The sequence below is a fragment of the Panthera pardus genome, unplaced genomic scaffold, assembly GCF_024362965.1.
Source record: "Panthera pardus isolate Hobbes unplaced genomic scaffold, ASM2436296v1 HiC_scaffold_10, whole genome shotgun sequence".
NCBI classification, from domain to species: Eukaryota; Metazoa; Chordata; class Mammalia; order Carnivora; family Felidae; genus Panthera; species Panthera pardus.
In genome coordinates, this window is record NW_026526655.1 from 61,207,786 (window position 1) to 61,227,479 (window position 19,694).

Here is a 19,694-nt window from a genome sequence, read left to right on the forward strand (position 1 = left end):
GCACTTTCTAGGCACTTAACACTTGCCCAGAGTCTGTGGAAAGCCCAAAAGGAAATAGGAAAAACTCCCAAAGATTTTCTGGTCTTGTTAGAGAGGTAGGATTTACATATATGTGGAGCACTTACAAAGAATGAGTAGCTTCTGGGCCAATGTAATTCCTTCTCTAGGCAAGCTGATCTGCAAACACAAAAGAAACAGAAAATAGTCAGGACGTGATAAAATGTTAGGGATTTTAGAATTCCAATCTATACTAGGATTACATACTAGGATATGTATGTATGTATATAAGATGAATGCATGCAAATTTGGGGCAGAGAAGAAGCCTAGAATGTAAACCAGCTGCCTTTTTAGTGAGGCGGGATTGTGATTTTTTTTTAACTCTAAAAATTTTCCTTAATGCTATTGTGTTAATAAGTAGAGGAAGCTTTCTAAAGTCTACGGTAATTTGGATCTACAACAAAAAGATCATTCCCAAAGACTGAGAGGAAATGGGAGACAGTAAAAGAATCAGGTGTAAACAACCTTTCAATTTTGGTAAATTCTAACCAAATCTCCTTGGCTGGGGAAAAAACGATAAGAAACCTGTAATATTTAGAAAACACATTAAAACAAAGCTGAAACATCTCTTGCATGCAGGCTTAGGGTAATTCATTTGATTAAATGGGTGTGCAGAAAGGAGACGGTTTCCCTTGAAGTGAACAATTTCAATGTCTAATTTGAGGTCAGATCCCTTTTTACAGAAGACTTTTTTTTTTTTTTTTTTTTTTTTTTGGTCTGGCACATTCGGCAAATGGTAAGCCCCTCCTGCTTGTCCTCTGTCTGGATTGCTTACTCTGGGAAATGAAAGGATGGCATGGTCTGTGAACCGGCAGTTATTCTTCTTTGCCTGCATATCATGTTGGCTTTTTTGTAAGAAAAATCATAAGAACATATAAAAGTTTTTGATGAATAGAACCCTTTATTTTTAGCAGAAAATGGATGGAGCAGTTTGGGGCTTTGCAGCTGCCTGTTGCTCTTATGTGAGCACCTCCCACAGCCTTGACTTTTTATTCTGCTGCGTACTCCGTGCCAAGATTTACATGGTCGCTGTGGGGAACAACTGGATTTAGCATAAGTAAGAAAAACTGCTTTTCCCCTGGGGCGAGACAAAAAGGATAAGTGCACAAGGCGCAGAGACAATATTATCAGGAGTTATATTCCTGTTCAGCTCTTTTATTCACTCTGAATCCTGGATTCTATTGCAAATAATAAAAGCAAGAAGCCAGTTGGCTTGAAGCCAAGGTCTGGGATTAGCAGAAGAGACTATTTTGTTTGGGGCTAAAAATATGTTGGTCCGTGATGGTTCTATACATTACAAGTAGGGCCACTTGGATTACACATTGTTTTTTTTCCATAAGCTGAGATATTGCCAAGAAAGTACAAATCAATGATGATTTGAATGAGGGAAAGACGAGTTGCTGTCAGAGCACCCGAGAGCCCAGGCGGTGCTCTTGCACACCTGTTACTGCTTGGCACACCTCAGTTTGCTCCGTGTTCTCCGAGGCTGGGTGGGATTGCTATTATCCCCTTAACAACCTGCACCATTTTCCAAATGACGTCAATTTTTTTTCCTTTTCATTCTCCCCTCAAATATCCCCCCCTGCTTCCTGCGCACCCCCCCTCCAAGCTAGATTAAAGTGGTTGCAAGAACTCATTTTGAATTCAGGCAAACCTGGATTGGAATTCTAGTTTCCCCACATGCCACCTATCTCTGATGATCCTAGGGAAATCACTTAAGTTTTCTTTACTTCAGTTTCATCATTGATAAAATGATGAATAATAATAGTACAGATCTCCTTGGGGTTCGTGGAGACTAACGGGGCAGTACATAAAGATCATGATGCACCGCATCTATGCAAAGAATATCGCATAGTAAGTAATGAAATTTTACCTTGATAATTATTGCAGGGTGAAGTGGTATTCAGAGGGAAATTTATAGCTCAAAAATATAAAAAAATAAGAAAGCTTTTAAAAATGAAACAAGCAAAAAATTAAAAAAAAAATGAAACAAGCATCCAACTGAAAAACTATGGAAAAGACAGAAGATGTTTATGTTATAAACTGGATAACTTCTATTTCTAGATATATGGAAGACTAGATGTCCAGAGAAAGTCTTCCAGTATGGAATTTAAAATTCTGGATGAAACACAAAAAGAATGAAATCTTGCCATTTGCAATGATGTGGATGGAGCTAGAACGTATTATGCTAAGCAAAATAGGTCAATCAGAGAAAGACAAATACCATAGTATTTCACTCATTGGTGGAATTTAAGAGACAAAACAGATTAACATACGGGAAGGAGGAGAAAAAAGAGGAGAGAGGGAAACAAACCACAAGAGACTCTTAAGGACAGAAAACAAACTGAGGGTTGATGAAGGGAAGTGGGTGGGGGATGGGCTAGATGGATGATGGGTATTAAGGTGGGCACCTGTTGTGATGAGCACTGGGTGTTGTATGCAAGTGATGAATCACTGAATTCTCCTGAAACCAATATTGCACTGTATACTAACTAAAATTTAAATTAAAAAGATAATAAAAAATAAAATAAAATTCTGGACAAAGCATACTTTTAAAAATCTTCTAGGGGTGCCTGGGTGGCTCAGTCGGTTAAGCATCCGACTTTGGCTCAGGTCATGATCTCGCGGTCCGTGAGTTCGAGCCCCGCGTCAGGCTCTGGGCTGACCGCTCAGAGCCTGGAGCCTGTTTCAGATTCTGTGTCTCCCTCTCTCTCTGACCCTCCCCCATTCATGCTGTCTCTCCCTGTCTCAAAAATAAATAAACGTTAAAAAAATTTTTTTTAAATCTTCTAAAATATTTGGCTGGCCTACTGTGAAAATGAAGACTATCCTTGCTATCGGTAATAAAAGAGTAAGAATCTGGAGCACTTGGGTATCTCAGGCGGTCAAGCACCTGACTCTTGGTTTTGGCTCCAGTCATGATCTCAGTTCGTGAGTTCGAGCTCCGCGTCAACTCCACACTAAGTGTGGAGCCTGTTTGACATTCTCTCTCACTCAATAAATAAATAAACAAACATTTTTTTTTTAAAGTAAAAATCCACAGCGGTAGGCCCATCTGATGTACCAACATCAGTTTGCCACAGAGGTTTCTAACTTTGGTGACCATATACTGAAGAGGACAAACAAAAACACAAGGCCTGTAAACGCTGCGAGGATGGACTCGAAAACTTCCACATGAACCCAGAAAGATTATAGTAGGTACATTCAAGATGGCTGAGCTGGGGTGTGGGGGTGGTGAGGGTGGGGCACCCTACAGAAAGAGACAGTGAGGGGAACTTACCCGTTGTCTTTAGAAAAATGTAAAACGTCTTTTGTAAAAAGTATAAAAGAGGGGAAATACTTGGAGAATATCTAATCACAAATCTGTTACAACACGTGTTTGGGGCCACAATTTATACCACATGTGTTACCTACTGCCTAATAAATCTAAGAAAAATATTTGGTTAAAAGTGCTCCCAAATATTTGGTTAACAGGAACTGAATAACAGAATAAACCTAAAGAAAGTACAAGGATGGAAATAAAAGAAAAAAATTACTGAAACAGAAAATACAGAAGCAGAAAAGCACATGTTTTGAAAAGACGAACAGTAGTGCCAACCGTTATGAGAGCTTGACCAAGGAGGAGAAAACACAAACAACACAGTCGTGAACAGAGAACATAACTTAAGATGCTGAAAGGATTTAGGAAAGTATTTGGGACACCTTTGCCAATAAATACGAAAACGGATGAAATGCACAAATCCTTTGAACAATGTTTCTCCAACTTTCACCTATATCGTTACCACCTGGGAACCTTTTAAAAACACAGATCGCTGCCCCCGCCCCACAAAATTACCTGACTTCATAGATCTGAGATGTGAGTCTGAAAGGTTGCATTTTTAGCAAGTTCTCAGGTGATCAAACACTGAAGACACTGTCCTGGAAAATATAAATTACCAAACACACTTGATAGGAAATAGAAATTATTTTATGGTCTAGTGCTTTCCTACTTTTTTCACACAATGGCACACATATGCAAAAACCCCATAGCACTATATGGCACACTGGGGTAAACAGATGAGGCTGTTGTTGGCTGGAGCTAACCTGCTCCTGAACTCTATTTGTCCCAGCTCTGCCTTGACCTACTTGCTCTTGGCAGCCCCAGTGATGGAAGGATTAACATCCTGGGCTCACCTGTACTCCATACTCCGCAAACCAATGTGCTTTTACTCATAGAAGTTACTTACCACTGCAGAAAAAATTACCCCCTGGCTTAACAGCTTAAAGCAACATACAGTAACCAGCTCACCGTTACTATGAGCCAGAAATCCAGACATGGCTCAGCTGTGGCCTCTGACTCTGGGCTCTAACAAGGCTGCTATCAAGATGTCAGCCGAAGCAGTCACCTTCTGGGGAAGAATCTGCCTCCAAGCTCACTTACTTGGGTTCTTGGCAAGAGTTAGTTCCTCCTGGACTGTTGGGCTCAAGGCCTCAGGTCCTCTCTGGTTGTTTGCCGGAACCTTCATCCCTTGCCATGTGGGTCTCTCCATAGGTACGGCTTGCTTCTCACAAGTGAGCAAGAGAAAGAATGAAAGGTGGGCAGAAGTCAGTTTTCTGAAGCTTCATCTCAGAGGTGGCATCCCGTCACCTTTGCTGTATTCTATTAGTTAGAAGCAAGTTACTACGTGCAGCCCACCTTAAGGGGAGGGAATTACACACTGGGCACGGAAACTGAGAGGTGGAGCTCATTAGGGGCCATCCTAAAAGTCTGCTTACCACACCAGAAGAGACCCTGCTTGGTGGGAGGGTTGATGTTCAGCTTTCCTTGTTAGTTCCAGATTACCATCTAACAGTTACCATTATTACAAATTCTCACCAACATTGTTATTGTCAGATTTTTTTTTTTTCGCCAATCTGATGACTATAAAACGGGAACTCATTATAATTCCCTTGTAACTAATGAGGGTGAGCATATTTTCATATGTTTACCACCTGGATGTGTTCTGTTCAAAGCTGTTCATATTTGTTCATCTTTAGAGCGGATTTTTATCTTTTTCTTATCTGTTCAAAGGAGCTCTTATGAGTGGATACTAACCCTGAGTCCACTATATGTGTAGTGAGTCTCTTCCTCCAGTGTTTGGCTTCTGTTTTCACTCTCTTGATATTTTTTGAGGAACAGCAGTTTTATGATTTTAATGTAGTTGAATTTATGCTTCCAGTTTTGTGTTAAGAAATCCCTTGTTCCCTCAAAATTAGAAAGATAATATTTTATGCATCCTTCTAAAATTTTAAACTTTTGTCTTTAAGCCTTTTATCCATCTAGAATTGATTTTTGTGTATAGTGTGAGGTAGGAGTTCACTTGACTTTTCCCCTCTTCTGGCTAATCAATTAATACTTACTGAAGGGTCTGTCCCCCTCCTCCTAATCTGCAATACCACAGATAAGTTTTCCGTACATTCCTCTATTCATGGGTCTTACTCAGGACTCTGTTTTGGTCCACCGATTTATCTCTGAACTGATAACATGTTCCAAATTACTAATGACTTAATTAACAAATCTTAATAGCTGGTAGTAGGGTCATTGCTTCTGTTTGTCCAACTCCAGGATTGTTTTGGCCATTCTTAGCTCTTTGTTCACCTATATTTTAGAACCAGCTTGTCAAGTTCCAGGAATAGAATATCCTTAAATCTACAGGTCATTTTAGGGAAATATTGTTTACATCTTTAATGTCCTTTACTGAAGTTTTATGATTTTTTTCCATCAAGGACTTGCACATCTTTTGTTAGATCTATTCCAAGACGCCTTACACATTTTGTTGCCATTGTAATCAGCATCGTTCCTTTTTGTATATGAGTTGCTAAAGTGTAGATCTGCAATTATGTTTTATCTATTGACCTTGTATTGGCCTGAAAGGTTCTTTTCCAATTCTTGCCTGGTTTTAGTATCAAGGTTACTCTAGCCTCAGATAATGAGGTAGACACTATTCCCACTTTTTCTATTCTGCAAGATTTCAAGTATGATTGAAATTGTCCCTTAAATGTCTTTACTGCTCTTGCCATTAGAAATAGCTAGGCCTGGGGCGCCTGGGTGGCTCAGTCGGCTGAGCGTCCGGCTTCGGCTCAGGTCATGATCTCACGGTTTGTGAGTTTGAGCCCCGCGTCGGGCTCTGTGCTGACAGCTCGGAGCCTGGAGCTTGTTTCGGATTCTGTGTCTCTCTGCTCCTCCCCTGCTCATGCTCTGTGTCTCTCTCTCAAAATAAGTAAATAAACATAAAAAAAAAAAAAGAAATAGCTAGGCCTGGTGTTTTCTTTGTTGGAAGATTTATAATTAAATTTCTTTAATGGTAATAGCAAAGTTTTCTATCTGGTGTGCCATGTAAACAAACTGATATGTTCTGAATGGACTTCGGAGATTTTTTTTTTTCCTTAATGTCATTTAAAAAACTTTTTAAAATTTACATCCAAGTTAGTTAGCATATAGTGCAACAACGATTTCAGGAGTAGAATCCAGTGATTCATCCCCTACATATAACACCAAGTGCTCATCCCAGCAAGTGTCTTCCTCAGTGCCCCTTGCCCATTTAGCCCACCCCCCACCCACAATCCCTCCAGCAGCCCTCAGTTTGTTCTCTGTATTTAAGAATCTTGTATGTTTAGGGGCGCCTGGGTGGCTCAGTGGGTTAAGCGGCCGACTTCAGCTCAGGTCATGATCTCGCAGTCCGTGGGTTCGAGCCCCGCATCGGGCTCTGTGCTGACAGCTCAGAGCCTGGAGCTTGTTTCAGATTCTGTGTCTCCCTCTCTCTGACCCTCCCCCGTTCATGCTCTGTCTCTCTCTGTCTCAAAAATAAATAAACGTTAAAAAAAAAAAATTAAAAGAAAAAAAAAAGAATCTCGTATGTTTTGTCCCCCTCCCTTTTTATATTATTTTTGCTTCTTCCCCTATGTTCACCTGTTTTGTATCTTAAATTCCACATACAAGTGAGGTCATATGCTATTTGTCTTTCTCTGACTAATTTTGCTTAGCATTATACCCTCTAGATCCATCCACGTTGTTGCAATGGCAAGATTTCATTCTTTTTGATTGCTGAGTAATACTCTATTGTGTGTATGTGTGTGTGTGTGTGTGTGTGTACACACCACATCTTCTTCATCCATTCATTTGTCGATGAACATTTGGGCTCTTTCCATACTTTGGCTCTTGTCGATAGTGCTGCTATACACATTGGGGTGCATGTGTCCCTTCGAAACAGTATACCTGTATCCCTTGGATAAATGCCTAGTAGTGCAATTGCTGGGTCGTAGGGTAGTTCTATTTTTAGTTTTTTGAGGAACATCCATACTGTTTTCCAGAGTGGCTGCACCAGTTTGCATTCCCACCAGCAGTGCAAAAGAGATCCCCTTTCTCTGCATGCTTGTCAACATCTGCTGTTGCCTGAGTGTTTAATTTTAGCCATTCTGACTGGTGTGAGGTGGTATCTCATTGTGTTTTTGATTTGTATTTCTCTGATGATGAGTGATGTTGAGCATCTTTTCATGTGTCTGTTAGCCCTCTGGATGTCTTCTTTCGAAAAGTGTCTATGCATGTCTTTTGCCCTGAATGGGCTTCAGAGATTTAAAACCCTTAGCCCTGAAGAGGTCAAAGCCAACAGGTGAGAAATAGACATGGGACTGCAAGATCCCATGGCCAAGTTGCCTCTGGTCAAAAGCATCTTTGTCCCTTTAGCCCACTATGCCTTTGACATACACTATTACACTTTTTGATTTCTCCATAAAGATCTTGGATATGTTTTGTTGGATTTATCCCAAGATGCCTTGTAATTTGTCATCAACACTGGCATCTTTCTTTTAATTGTGCTTACTGAATATTTGTTGATAAAGTATAGATCTGCAATTGTAGTTTATTGATCTTATTTATAGCAAGCTTACTAAACTCTCTTATTAATTCTAACAGTTTTTCTATATAATAGCTTTTGTGTGTGTGTGGCGTGTTATGAAGAAAGTTAGGAAGCACTGTCTTAGAGAAAGTCTAGCCTTAGTTTCTTCATCTGTGAGATGAGGTTGAAAAAGTATGTGCTTCCTAAGATTGTTATGAAGATTAAATGAGTTAATCCAAGTTAGGCAACAGAACAGTACCAGGCACACAGTGTTTAAGTACCACTGGCTGTTATCATTACTTTTTCATCTTTCCTCTTTCCATAAGACCTTGTCTTTCTCTCCTGCAGACTCAACCTGATATTTTAGGCCATCAACAGTGGGTTTTGACCTGTTATGGGTCTTATAGCCACATTTAGATCTTGAAGGAAGCTTTCCATCCTTACCCTAGGAAGATGCAAACACATAATTTTGCATAAAATTTGAGGATCCCCTTATCTATGCACATGGATCTTCCTCTGCCTCCAAAAGATCTATGGGACCAGGTTAAGAATCTTGCTAGAAAACAATCCTCCTAGTTTTCTAGAGGGGTTTGAGATGTTCTAGTTGGATCCCCTAGGGATTTTGTACGAATATACTTAGCTCCTAGTCTGGCCATGACATTGTGCCTCAGTCCTGATAAATGGGATTCAGTCTTGCCTCTCTCACCTCCAGTTTAGCTTTGGTATTGGGGCCAGGTCTTACTTTCCTGTTCTTGAGTGTGTACCTTAGCAGACTTCTCAGGACCCCTGTCATCCCTGAAATAGGGGTCATGCCCTATTAATATCAGTCTTTCTAGGGTAGGGTTTCTCAACATTGGCATTATTGATACTTTGTGCCGGACAATTTTTTTATTGTGTATGTCTGTGTATAGGGCTGCTCTATGCATTTAGAGGCCAGCATCCCTGGCCTCTATTCATTAGATGCCATTAGCATCCCCCAATTGTAACATCTAAAAATATCTCCAGACATGTTCCCTGGAGAGACAGAATCACCTCTCACAGTTGGGAATCACTACTCTAGGACCCGAAGTCCTGTCATTGAACTTTTGCCTGATGCCTAGAGTCCTGCTATCTGCTGACAGACCTCTCTAGTACCAACTAAACACCTAGCTCTTCAAATATAACTTGCTCCTAGATTTCTCAATGCCACGTTCTTCCTTCCAATAAAGAGGCCACCGTAATTCTTGCAGCATCTTTCTGGTGCCAACAGCTTGCCTGGACTACCAATTGTTCTGTTTCAAGGTACAATTTTCTCTGGCTTGGGTGAATGGCCCTCCATCCCCCACAGTTGCCAGCTTTCCTGCAGGGATGAGGTGGGGCTTATTTCAGTCTCTGGATCTGGTTGAGATCCAGTTACTTCTGCCAAGAGTGGCTGTGTCATGAGAGATGACAAAGAGATGACAGTGAGAATTTGTCTGTTTTCCTTGGGAAAGTAATCTTCCCAGTGCTTTTATGCGAGAGAGACTGTCCTTTTCCTATGTAGGTGCAGATAAAATTTTCTGAAGGTGATAAATGAATTACCCCATTCTACTGTGCAACAAGTCAGTCAGGAATGAGCAGCAGAACCACAGAATTGCAGCCTTAATAGATGCCAACAACACAAAGGTGGTGAACTTAATAACAGACCCTTAGAGAAAGTGAGAAAGACTGATTGATTGACTGAAAGCTTAGAGCAGAGAACAGAATGAAAGAACATTGTGTAATGCTTTTCACAGAGAACATATCTATGAACCACAGGGGAAAGAGAGAGTAGAGAAAGTACAGAACAAACTGTACCTTGCAGTATCCTAAACTTGGCCTAGTTAATCATAGTGGGGTACGGGGTGCTGGGAGGGCCCAGAGCCTGAAAGGTACTGCCGGGACTGACACAAATATAGACATTGGGAGAAAATCCACTCAAGCAGGTAAGAATGGTACGCAATGGCTTTAAGAAGTTAGAAGGTTATTTCTTTCCCACGTGAAAGTTTGGTGGCTTTCCTTTGCAAAGTAGTCAAGGGCCCAGTTCTTCTTTCTCTCTTGTTATTCTATTATCTCTTGGATATTGCCCTCATTTTCTGACCATGATGGTCCATTCCCACACCCACATTTCTGCTAGTGGAAAGAAGGAGGGGAACCTGGGTGGCTCAGTCGGGTTAAGAGTCCAACTCTTGATTTCAGTTCAGGTCATGAGCTCATGAGCCCCATGTGGGGCTCTGTGCTGACAGCAGAGAGCCTGCTTAGGATTCTCTCTCTCCCTCTCTTTCCGCCCTTTCCCCACTTTCTCTCTCTCTCTCAAAATAAATAAACATAAAAAAAGGGAAAACCCAGGGAGGGAGACAAAACATAAGAGACTCTTAAATATAGAGAACAAACTGAGGGTTGTTGGAGGGTTTGTGGGGGGGGATGGGCTAAATGGGTAAGGGGCATTAAGGAGGATACTTGTTGGGATGAGCACTGGGTTCTAGGAATCACTGGATTCTACTCCTGAAATCATTGCTGCACTGCATGCTAACTAATTTGGATGTAAATTTTAAAAAAATTAATTAAAAATAAAATAAAAAAGAAAAAAAAGAAAAAGAAAAAGAAAAAAAGAAAAGAAAAGAGGGAGAGAAGGAAAGACACACCCCTTCTTCTTAAAGGCAGAACCCAGAAGTTACACATGTTATTTTGGTTCACATCCCACTGGCCAAAATTTAGTCATATGGCCACACCATATCATGCCTAGCTGCAAAGGAGATAGAGGTTCTGGAAGGTCACATGCCCACATAAAAATCAGGTTCTCTCTGAGAAATTTTTCTATCACCACTAGCCTGAGTGCTTTTCGTCCTCAGTCTTTCCTCCAAATTCAAGTTCCCAAATGCCCCAAGAACCTGTCTGGCAGATCCTTTGTTGGAAGACTGAAGTTGGAAAGGAAAAGAATAGGCAAGGATGGGTCCTTTTTAACAAAAAGGGGTTGCTGGACACTTAAATTTTGTTACTCCTAAGAGAAAGGTCACTTTTAGTATAATGTTATCAGGCAGGCAAACTGACCTGATCTTGTGAAACCACTCTACAAGGAAGACTTTCCAGCCGGTTGTTGTGCAATTCCAGACAAGCCTGAGGCGATGTTGTGGGCTCTTCTTGGACAGTGAGGGGGCCCGTGCATGTTGAACTGGGCCAGTGCGCTGAGGCAGTCATCCCTAGCAATGCTCATCTTCCAAAGGATGAGATGTAATTGATGGACACCAGCGTATTTCTGGGACTGGAAGAATTAGAAACGTAGACGGGAAATATGTCTTTGGCCACACTATAGAAGATGCTTCATTTTACCGAGAGACTCTGGATTCTACAGGACGTGTCTCTTGGCTGGAAGGTTTCAGCAGTCTAGTCTTGAATATCAAGAGAACCGGAGGTCTGTGGTTGTAGGACATCACAGGATTATAAAGCTGTGAACGCAGAAATGGAAATTAGGAAAGAGCTATTTACATAAAAGATATTTTGACACAATTATGTGTAACTTTATAAGATTATCTTTTTACACATTTATATAAACTTTTTACACTTGATCTTAGCCAATAGGCCAAGAAGTGATAGATTTATATAAACTTTTTAAGAACGGTTTTAGGGGTGCCTGGGTGGCTCAGTCAGTTAAGTGTCTGACTCTTGGTTTCAGCTCAGGTCACAGTCTCATGGTTTCATGAGTTCGAACCCCACATTGGGTTCTGCCAATGATACACGTATGATACATATGTACCAAATATGTATCATATATCATACATACATATATCATATATATGTATCATATGTGTATCATATATGTATCATATATATGTATCATATGTATGTATGAATATTTATTTATTTTGAGAGAGAGTGAATGAGTGTGTGCAGGAGGAGTAGAGAGAGAGGGAGTGAGAGAATCTCAAGCAGGCTCCACACTCTCAGCGCAGAGCCCTATGCAGGGCTCGAACTCATGACCTAAGCCAGAATCAAGAGTCAGATGCTTAACTAACTGAGCCACCCAGGCGCCCCCTGTATCTTATATTTTTATTTTATTTTCAGAGATAAAGGAATCTATCACAGCATAACAAAAAGGATAAAACATCTGCATTTTTGTATCTTATATTTTTAAATTAAGGCTTTTTTAATTCTGAACATTTTAATAGGGAAATTAAGAAGAAAATGAGTTGGTAGTAGAAAATTTTAAAAGGTATTATTTTCACTGTTCTGCCACTCCCTGAATGTGAGATTTCTGGTAAGTCACTTAACATCTTTGCACTTCAGCTTTGTCACTTATAAAACAGAGATAAAATTAATGTTTCACAGAGTTGCTATGGTGACAACACAATAAAGTACATATGAAATATCTGTATGTGGACCTATTGAAAAGTCTGAAACACTGATCAAATCGTGAGTCTAGTAATTATTCTGCAGTATCTTTGGTATTTTAACTGATTGAACACAGTATGTGAGCTGACATGCAGGGGTTAATTAATTTAATTAGCTTGTACTGTGGGGCTGCTGACTAAGGAAGGGATGCTAACCTGATGTCAAAAAAAAAAAAACAAAACCCAGAAATCATTAAACAATTAAATTTCCACCTGTACAAACAAGTGGAATAATTTAACTATGAGAATAAATATTATAAAAATTTACGGGATTTAATAATAATTTTCTCCAAAGAAAACATTTAATACGACTTACAAAGAACATGAAAAAGAAATAGTTCTTTTTTTTCAAAAATTTTTTTAACATTTATTTATTATTGAGAGACAGAGCATGAGCATGGGAGGGGCAGAGAGAGGGGAAGACACAGAATCTGAAACAGGCTCCAGGCTCCAAGCTGTCAGCACATAGCTCAATGCAGGGCTCGAACTCACAAACTGTGAGATCATGACCTGAGCTGAAGTTGGACCCCTAACTGACTGAGCCACCCAGGTGCCCTAAAAATAAATAGTTCTTAAGAGTGTGTTGGATTTGGGGTGCCTGGGAGCTCAGTCAGTTAAGCACCTGACTCTTGATTTTGGCTCAGGTCATGATCTTGCAGTTCGTGGGTTCAAGCCCTACATGGGGCTCTGTGCTGGCAGTGCAGAGCCTGCTTGGGATTCTCTCTCTCTCTCTCTCTCTCTCTCTCTCTCCCTTTCTCTCTGTCCCTCCCCTACTCAGGCTGTCTCTGTCTCTCTCAAAATAAATAAATAAACTTAAAAAATTTTTTTAAATAAAAAATAAATTTAGGGGCACCTGGGTGGCTCTGTCCGCTGAGCATCTGACTTCGGCTCAGTTCATGAGTTCAAGCCCCACGTCAGGCTTTGTGCTAACAGCTCAGAGCCTGGAGCCTGTTTCAGATTCTGTGTCTCCCTCTCTCTCTCTGCCCCTCCCCTGCTCATGCTCTGTCTCTCTCTCAAAAATAAATAAACATTAAATAAATAAATAAATTTTAAGAAGTTGTTTCAATGTTAAGTGTTGTCAATATTCAAAGTACAGGGTGGGTTACCTTGCCTTGTTAAAACAAAAACTGTGGGGGCGCCTGGGTGGCTCAGTCGGTTGAGCGGCCGACTTCAGCTCAGGTCACGATCTCGCCGTCCGTGAGTTCGAGCCCCGCGTCGGGCTCTGGGCTGATGGCTCAGAGCCTGGAGCCTGCTTCCAATTCTGTGTCTCCCTCTCTCTCTGCCCCTCCCCCGTTCATGCTCTGTCTCTCTCTGTCTCAAAAATAAATAAACGTTAAAAAAAAATTAAAAAAAAACAAAAACAAAAACTGTGAAGTACTTGTTTATTTAGTTTTTCCTGGTCAAAAAACAATGTGACATTTCCTGGAAAATCCCATCAATCACTAAGCATACTCTTTGCAATTCAGATTTCCAACGGCCCCTGTGAAAGTGGAAAGATTCCTATAATGAATGGATGAAAGGGTATGCTGCTTTATTCACCTCTGGGATCCATGACATATCTCAGTCTCAGATATAAATCCTTGAACTTTCTCTTTTATAGAATTTCTAACATTGAAAGAAAAGCTGCCTGTGGTCATCTAGAAATTAGAGAGAATGCTAAAACTAAAGAGCAAAATTTTTTTCTTACAAAAGCAAGGTCCAAATGAACTGGCTTGAATAAATACATTATTGAAAATAGATATTCAGTTCAATATCTGTCCCTTTATTTGAGGACATCATTGTGTTTTATGAGGAAACCCAAAGATGATACACACGTATACTCGATCTAATGGGAATATAATCTTGGTCCTTGCTACTCAAGTGTGGTCCACTGACCAGCAGCATCAGCATCACCCGGGAGCCTGTTAGACAACCAGAATCTCAGCCTCAACCCCAGATTCGCGTTTTGACAAGCTCTGCACTTGACAAGTGATTCGTATATATATTAAACTTTGAGAACCACTGACCTAGTGAATAGTCAGCTAATTATGAGTCTTCCTACCTGACGGTATTGGCTAAAATAGCCAGCTATTCTGGAGGTACTTCTGGAAGGCGGAGATAGGTCATTGGTAACCGTACTTCGAAGAAACTCATCCTCCTGTTTGTTGATTCATCTAAAGCCTGCTCGAACAGATCAGGAGTAAATATAAAAGGTGGGGTATTTATTCAAAGAAATTATGAGAGCTTTGTGCAAAAAATAATAGAATAATTGAAAACAATCTAATGTTAAGTAATAAGAAATTAAAGAAATTATCGTGAATCTAATAGCTACAAAGTAACCATTAAAAACCATGACACTGAAGAAAGTTCATTGGTATGGGAAGATACTACATTGTATTCTCAAGTAAACAAACTGGCTATAAAACGTGGCCTGATTCTATTTTCATTTTAAAAATACACATATATACACAAGAAAAAAGAAACTGCAAGGACATGCCCCAATGTGTTCAGTGGCTACAGATTCGGGGTGCTTTTTTGTTGTTGTTTTATTTTCATTGTGCTTTTCACATTTTCTGCATCAAGCAATTTTTCTTTTGTACAAAGAGAAATAGAAGAGTAAGTGTCAGAACAAAGAAAAGTGATCTGGACATAGCCACATCCTTCTGGCCATAAATAGTAGAAAATTATTTCAACTAGAAATTCATTTCTACTCTGATTGAATTATAACCAATATTCAGTAACGACACTAACTTACTTTTGCAGTAGAACAGTGGTTCTCAATCCTGGCTGCTTATTATTATCACCCAGAGGGCTCAACCAGCCAAACAACTAACCAACCAAACAACATGAAAATGATAGCTTGTTCCCACCCCAAAACCCCTGGGCACTGGGACTTGTGAAAAGCTGCCCAGAGCTGAAAACCACTACTCGGTATGGATGGAAGGATATCCATAGTTCATTTCTGAAAACCAGGACTGCCTTATGTTTTAGTTATAAAACCTGTATGGTTATATATTTAGGGTTGTTTATTAAACTACAGCTTTTAAAGACCCGGCACCATGACTTATACTTATTTTAATAATATTCAACAAACATTTATTGAGCATCTAGATTATTTGTTCTGTGTGAGTCTCACAGACCCAGGAGGTCAGGAAGAGAGAAAATGTTAAATCCATTACACGGAAGAGATACCCCAGATCCCATGGTTCATTAGGGAAAGGCTCAAATCTGTCAGATGCCAAAGCCAGGGTTAGCTCTGTCACCACATTTCTTCTAGTGTTCTACATTTATGTTTAGTTTAGAGAAGGCATTTTTCTAGTTCATGGTTATTTTTCTTTATACATCTCAAGCATGCTTAGAATTTTTATAGCTGAGGGATGTGAGAGAGTCTTCCTTCAATTGAAAATTAGCCTGTGTAAGCTCAGAAATTTCTGAGGACAATGATCTTAATCATTCTTTTAGGGACCTTTTAGGGTGCTTAAGGGTTCAGAGCTTCTGAATCTGGGCACTGTAAACAGAATAAGGAAACTAGAGACTTGATGTGACATTTCCCAGCTGAATCTGGATTTTAGCAATAGTGCTCTACAAGAAGAGACCACTGGAACCAGCCGTATTTTACCTGCTGTCATGATTCTGCCCTTCATAAAATTCAAATTGTTTGAAAGATTACCTGTTTCTTTGATTATTATAGATGTTGACTTCCACTGTACCTTTACAATATACATGGCTCATTATTTAAAATGATCACATGCCTAGTGCACTGTGGGAAATAGGAATGTTTTAAAAATAATAAAGTATTTCACCAAGTGTACTGAAAAAAAAGGGAAAGAATGTGAGACTGCATATATCCCATATCAAATTATTGTTTATGTTAGTTCTGATTAAACCTGAATACTTTCTAATTGAAAATGGTCGCAATGTTTTTCTAAATCCCAGCTCAAAGAGAAACCACTAAATCTAACTTTGACACCACAACCGCCCAACTGGTGAGGAGGAAGTCAATGGCGGCCTCAGTTGTCCTTGGAGGCCACTGGTTGGCAGCCAAGGAGTTGCTGCCACCTGGTGGATATTCCAAATAGCACAGCCAGGGAGGTGGCCTCAGTCATGCCAAGGGAGCAAGTGCCCAAAAGCCCAGCTAGTCAGTCACACTTTGATAATGCTTCAGCTGAGCTCACTTATTACCGCAGAGGACGAAGGGCCTGTGCCGCTTATTATGGGCTTGTGGTGTTTATTAATCCACAACAGTATTGTTTTTGATAGACAACCTAAGATTAAGGCTAATAAAAGGACTCTGGGAATGTGGACTCGATAATTTTGCTGGCTTGAGAACAAAGAAGAAGAAAGTCAGTAAATAGTACCTGGATCGTCCAGTAATTACTCCATCTTATAAATTACTGTTTTCTCTGATTCCAGCCCACAGTCTGTCATTCTAGAAAGTATGATATATTAATTTTTAGCTAAGCAAGATCCACAGGGAGTAATCAGAGTCAGCACTATACAGGTGTTTTTCCAATGAAAAAGGTTACTATTGGAATTATTTATAAACGACATCAGAACTCTGAATATTAACAAAGTGCTTTTCAACTGCTTATTAAGCGTCGGGAGATAACACTCGCACCAAATCATGTTGTTCTGGCTGACATTTGAAAGGTCATGTGCTACCCGAGAAAGAGGTTCACCACCTTCGAGGCTATCCACCTCCCTTCACGTCCTTCTCCTTTCTCCTTTCAAATGTTATTTTAAATTTAATCATGAAATAGTTTAGTCCTACATAATGGTATTAAAAACAGGATATTGATCATGCTTGACCTGACCACTCCGCTTCAGAAACCCAGTATTATCGGGCGCCTGGGTGGCCCAGTCATTAAGCTCAGGCCATTATCAGGTTCATGAGTTCCAGTCCCACATCAGGTGAGCTTGAGCCCTGCTTCGGGTGAGCCCCACATCTCTCTCTCTACCTCTCGTGGGATTCTCTCTCTCTCTCTATGCCCCTTGCTCATGTGCGCCCTCTCTCTCCCTCTTAAAAAGAAACTCAGTATCATCAACACAGCTGAAGCCCTCTGTGAACCCCCATTGTGTGCCCTTCTTTCCTCACGGTTCCCAATCCCTAGATCTGGTGCTTATCATTCCCACTTGTTTCTTTATGCTTTTATTTACATGTACCTATAAATAATCTAAAGTATCAGTTTGCACGTTTTAAAAACTTTATTTAAATATCATTTTCCCCCTGTAACCTCAGTGTTTTTTTCGTCCAGTGTTGTGACTGAGCTTCATCCACTCCGGTAGTTTGCCGGAGCTGCCGTAACAAATTACCACAAAACAACGAAATGTATTCTCTCGCAGTTCTGCGGGCTAGGAGCCCGAAATCAAGGTGTCCACAGGGCTGTGTTCCCTCTGAGGCCCTAAGGGAGAATCCCTTCTTTACCTCTTCTGGATCCAGATATTCCTCAGTCTGTGGCTACATAACCCGAGTCTCTAGTCGATCTTTACATGGGGTTTTGCTTTCTCTGTCTTCCTCTCTTATAAGAACACTAACCAGTGGATTTACGGCCCGTCTCTGTAATCCAGGATGATTTCCTCTCAAGATCTTTATGGGGCACCTGGGTGGCTAAGTCAGTTGCAGTTGAGCATCTGACTCTTGATTTCGGCTCAGGTCTCGATCCCAGGGTCGTGGGATGGAGCCCCATGTCGGGCTCTACACTGAGCGTGGTAGATTAACATTTGCTTAACATTTGCTCTCTCACCCTCTCTCTCTTTCTCTTTATCTCTTTCCACCCTTCTGTTCCCTCCCCTGCTCGCACAGTCTAGAAAAAAAAAAAAAAATCCTTACGTACATCTGCAAAGACCCCAGATAATACATGAGGGAGGCAGGTTTCCAACCCACGCATTTTGACCAACTCCCCTGACCACTGGATTACATGGCCTCTGAGCTCAGACAGCTGGGACTTCTGGTTATTTAAAAGATGAGCATTTAACTTGACATTGGTTTTAATGTGTAGCCCATATAGGTGAAAACTAACTCGTATTGAGAGGTACAGTGTGAGGGAATGGTGCACTGGCTAGGGAGGCAGGATATCTGGGTTCTGGAGTCAGCCCTTCATTGACTTCCAAAACCCCAAGTAACAGGATGTTGTTTTGTCTCTGTTACTCTTACAAGACACTTTACATGATTGAACCAGCAGGGAGGTCAGTGAGAAGAAATGACCCAACCCATTCCCTGGGTTTGGGCTGGGAATGCACAAGGGGATTTTTTTTTTTTTAGCACTTACATTTTTTTGATTACTAAAGCAAATAATCTTACAGAAATTTGGAAAATAGAAGGAAAATTATTTTTAAAAAGTTTAGCAAGCAGGAAGGGTGGGGGAGGCAGACAGACAGAATCCCCACCAGGCTTCACACAGAGCCCCATGTGGGGCTCTAACTCATGACCCGAGCTGCAATCTAGAGTCCAACGCTTAACTGACTGAGCCACCCAGGTGCCCCCCGAAGGAAAGTTGCTTTCAAGCCCACTAATAGAATCCACTTATTTCTCACCTACACATTTTTAAAGTTGTAATCATTTGAATCTAGTTTTATAACCTACAATAGATCATTTTCCTTGTTGCTTCATAAATGATTTTTTAAAAGACAAGTATTTTTATCTCTATCTTACAGTTGCAGAAAACCTCAGGAGACTGACTTACCGAAGACCCCAGCGCTAAGAAGTGATAAAGCCAGGGACCATAAAGCAGTTGTAACTTACAATGCATAAAATGATGTAATTGTCACAAGGTTTTGTTTAGACATTAGAACATTTTTAGTAGATGTTTCCATGTCAGTACCCGGGTATCTGCCACTGCATAACAAACCACCCCAAGCCGTAGTGCCTTAAAACAATAACCGCATTTATTTTTCTTGTGAATTTGTAATTTGGGCAGCTCTGAGCAAGGACAGTTTCTGTCCTACGCCATCATCTGGGGTGGCTTGAGACTGGTGGCTGAGGCCGGCTCAAAACTTGCTTACTCACAGCTGGCTTGTTGATACTGGCTGTGAGCCAGGACCTTGGGTGGAGCTGGGGCCAGACACCTACACACAGCCTTTCCATGTGGCTGCTTGGCTTCCTACCAAAATGGTGGCTGGGTTCCAAAGGCAGACATCCCAAGAAGAAAGAAAACAAGGTGAAAGCTGTCTCTCGTTTTGTGATGTTGTCTGAGAAGTCACACAGTGTATTGTACTTGTTAGAAGCAAATCACTGGGGCCAATTATGGTTCAAAACAGGGAGGAATTAAGCTGTATTTTTTGTCGGGAAGAATTTCAAATAATTTGTGGACATGTTTTAAGATTATCACAATTCACCCATTGCACATAAACTATTTACATTTCGTCCTACGTGCAAAATACGCTCATCACCTCCCCCAACCACTCCCCACCAGCCCCGCCC

General features: G+C 40.7%; 1 long non-coding RNA gene across 2 annotated transcripts in view; it reads right to left on the reverse strand.

Annotated features, from left to right (window-relative positions):
* The window catches only part of LOC109272916 (uncharacterized), an 85,780-nt gene that overhangs the window by 63,833 nt on the left and 2,253 nt on the right, over nucleotides 1-19,694 (reverse strand). For both annotated transcript variants that reach the window (XR_008424099.1, XR_008424098.1), the window contains exons 2-5: nucleotides 10,959-11,353; nucleotides 4,478-4,598; nucleotides 3,893-3,975; nucleotides 126-177 (exon numbers count right to left, since the gene is read on the reverse strand). This is a non-coding gene — a long non-coding RNA (uncharacterized LOC109272916). The remainder of the gene's footprint in view (nucleotides 1-125; nucleotides 178-3,892; nucleotides 3,976-4,477; nucleotides 4,599-10,958; nucleotides 11,354-19,694) is intronic.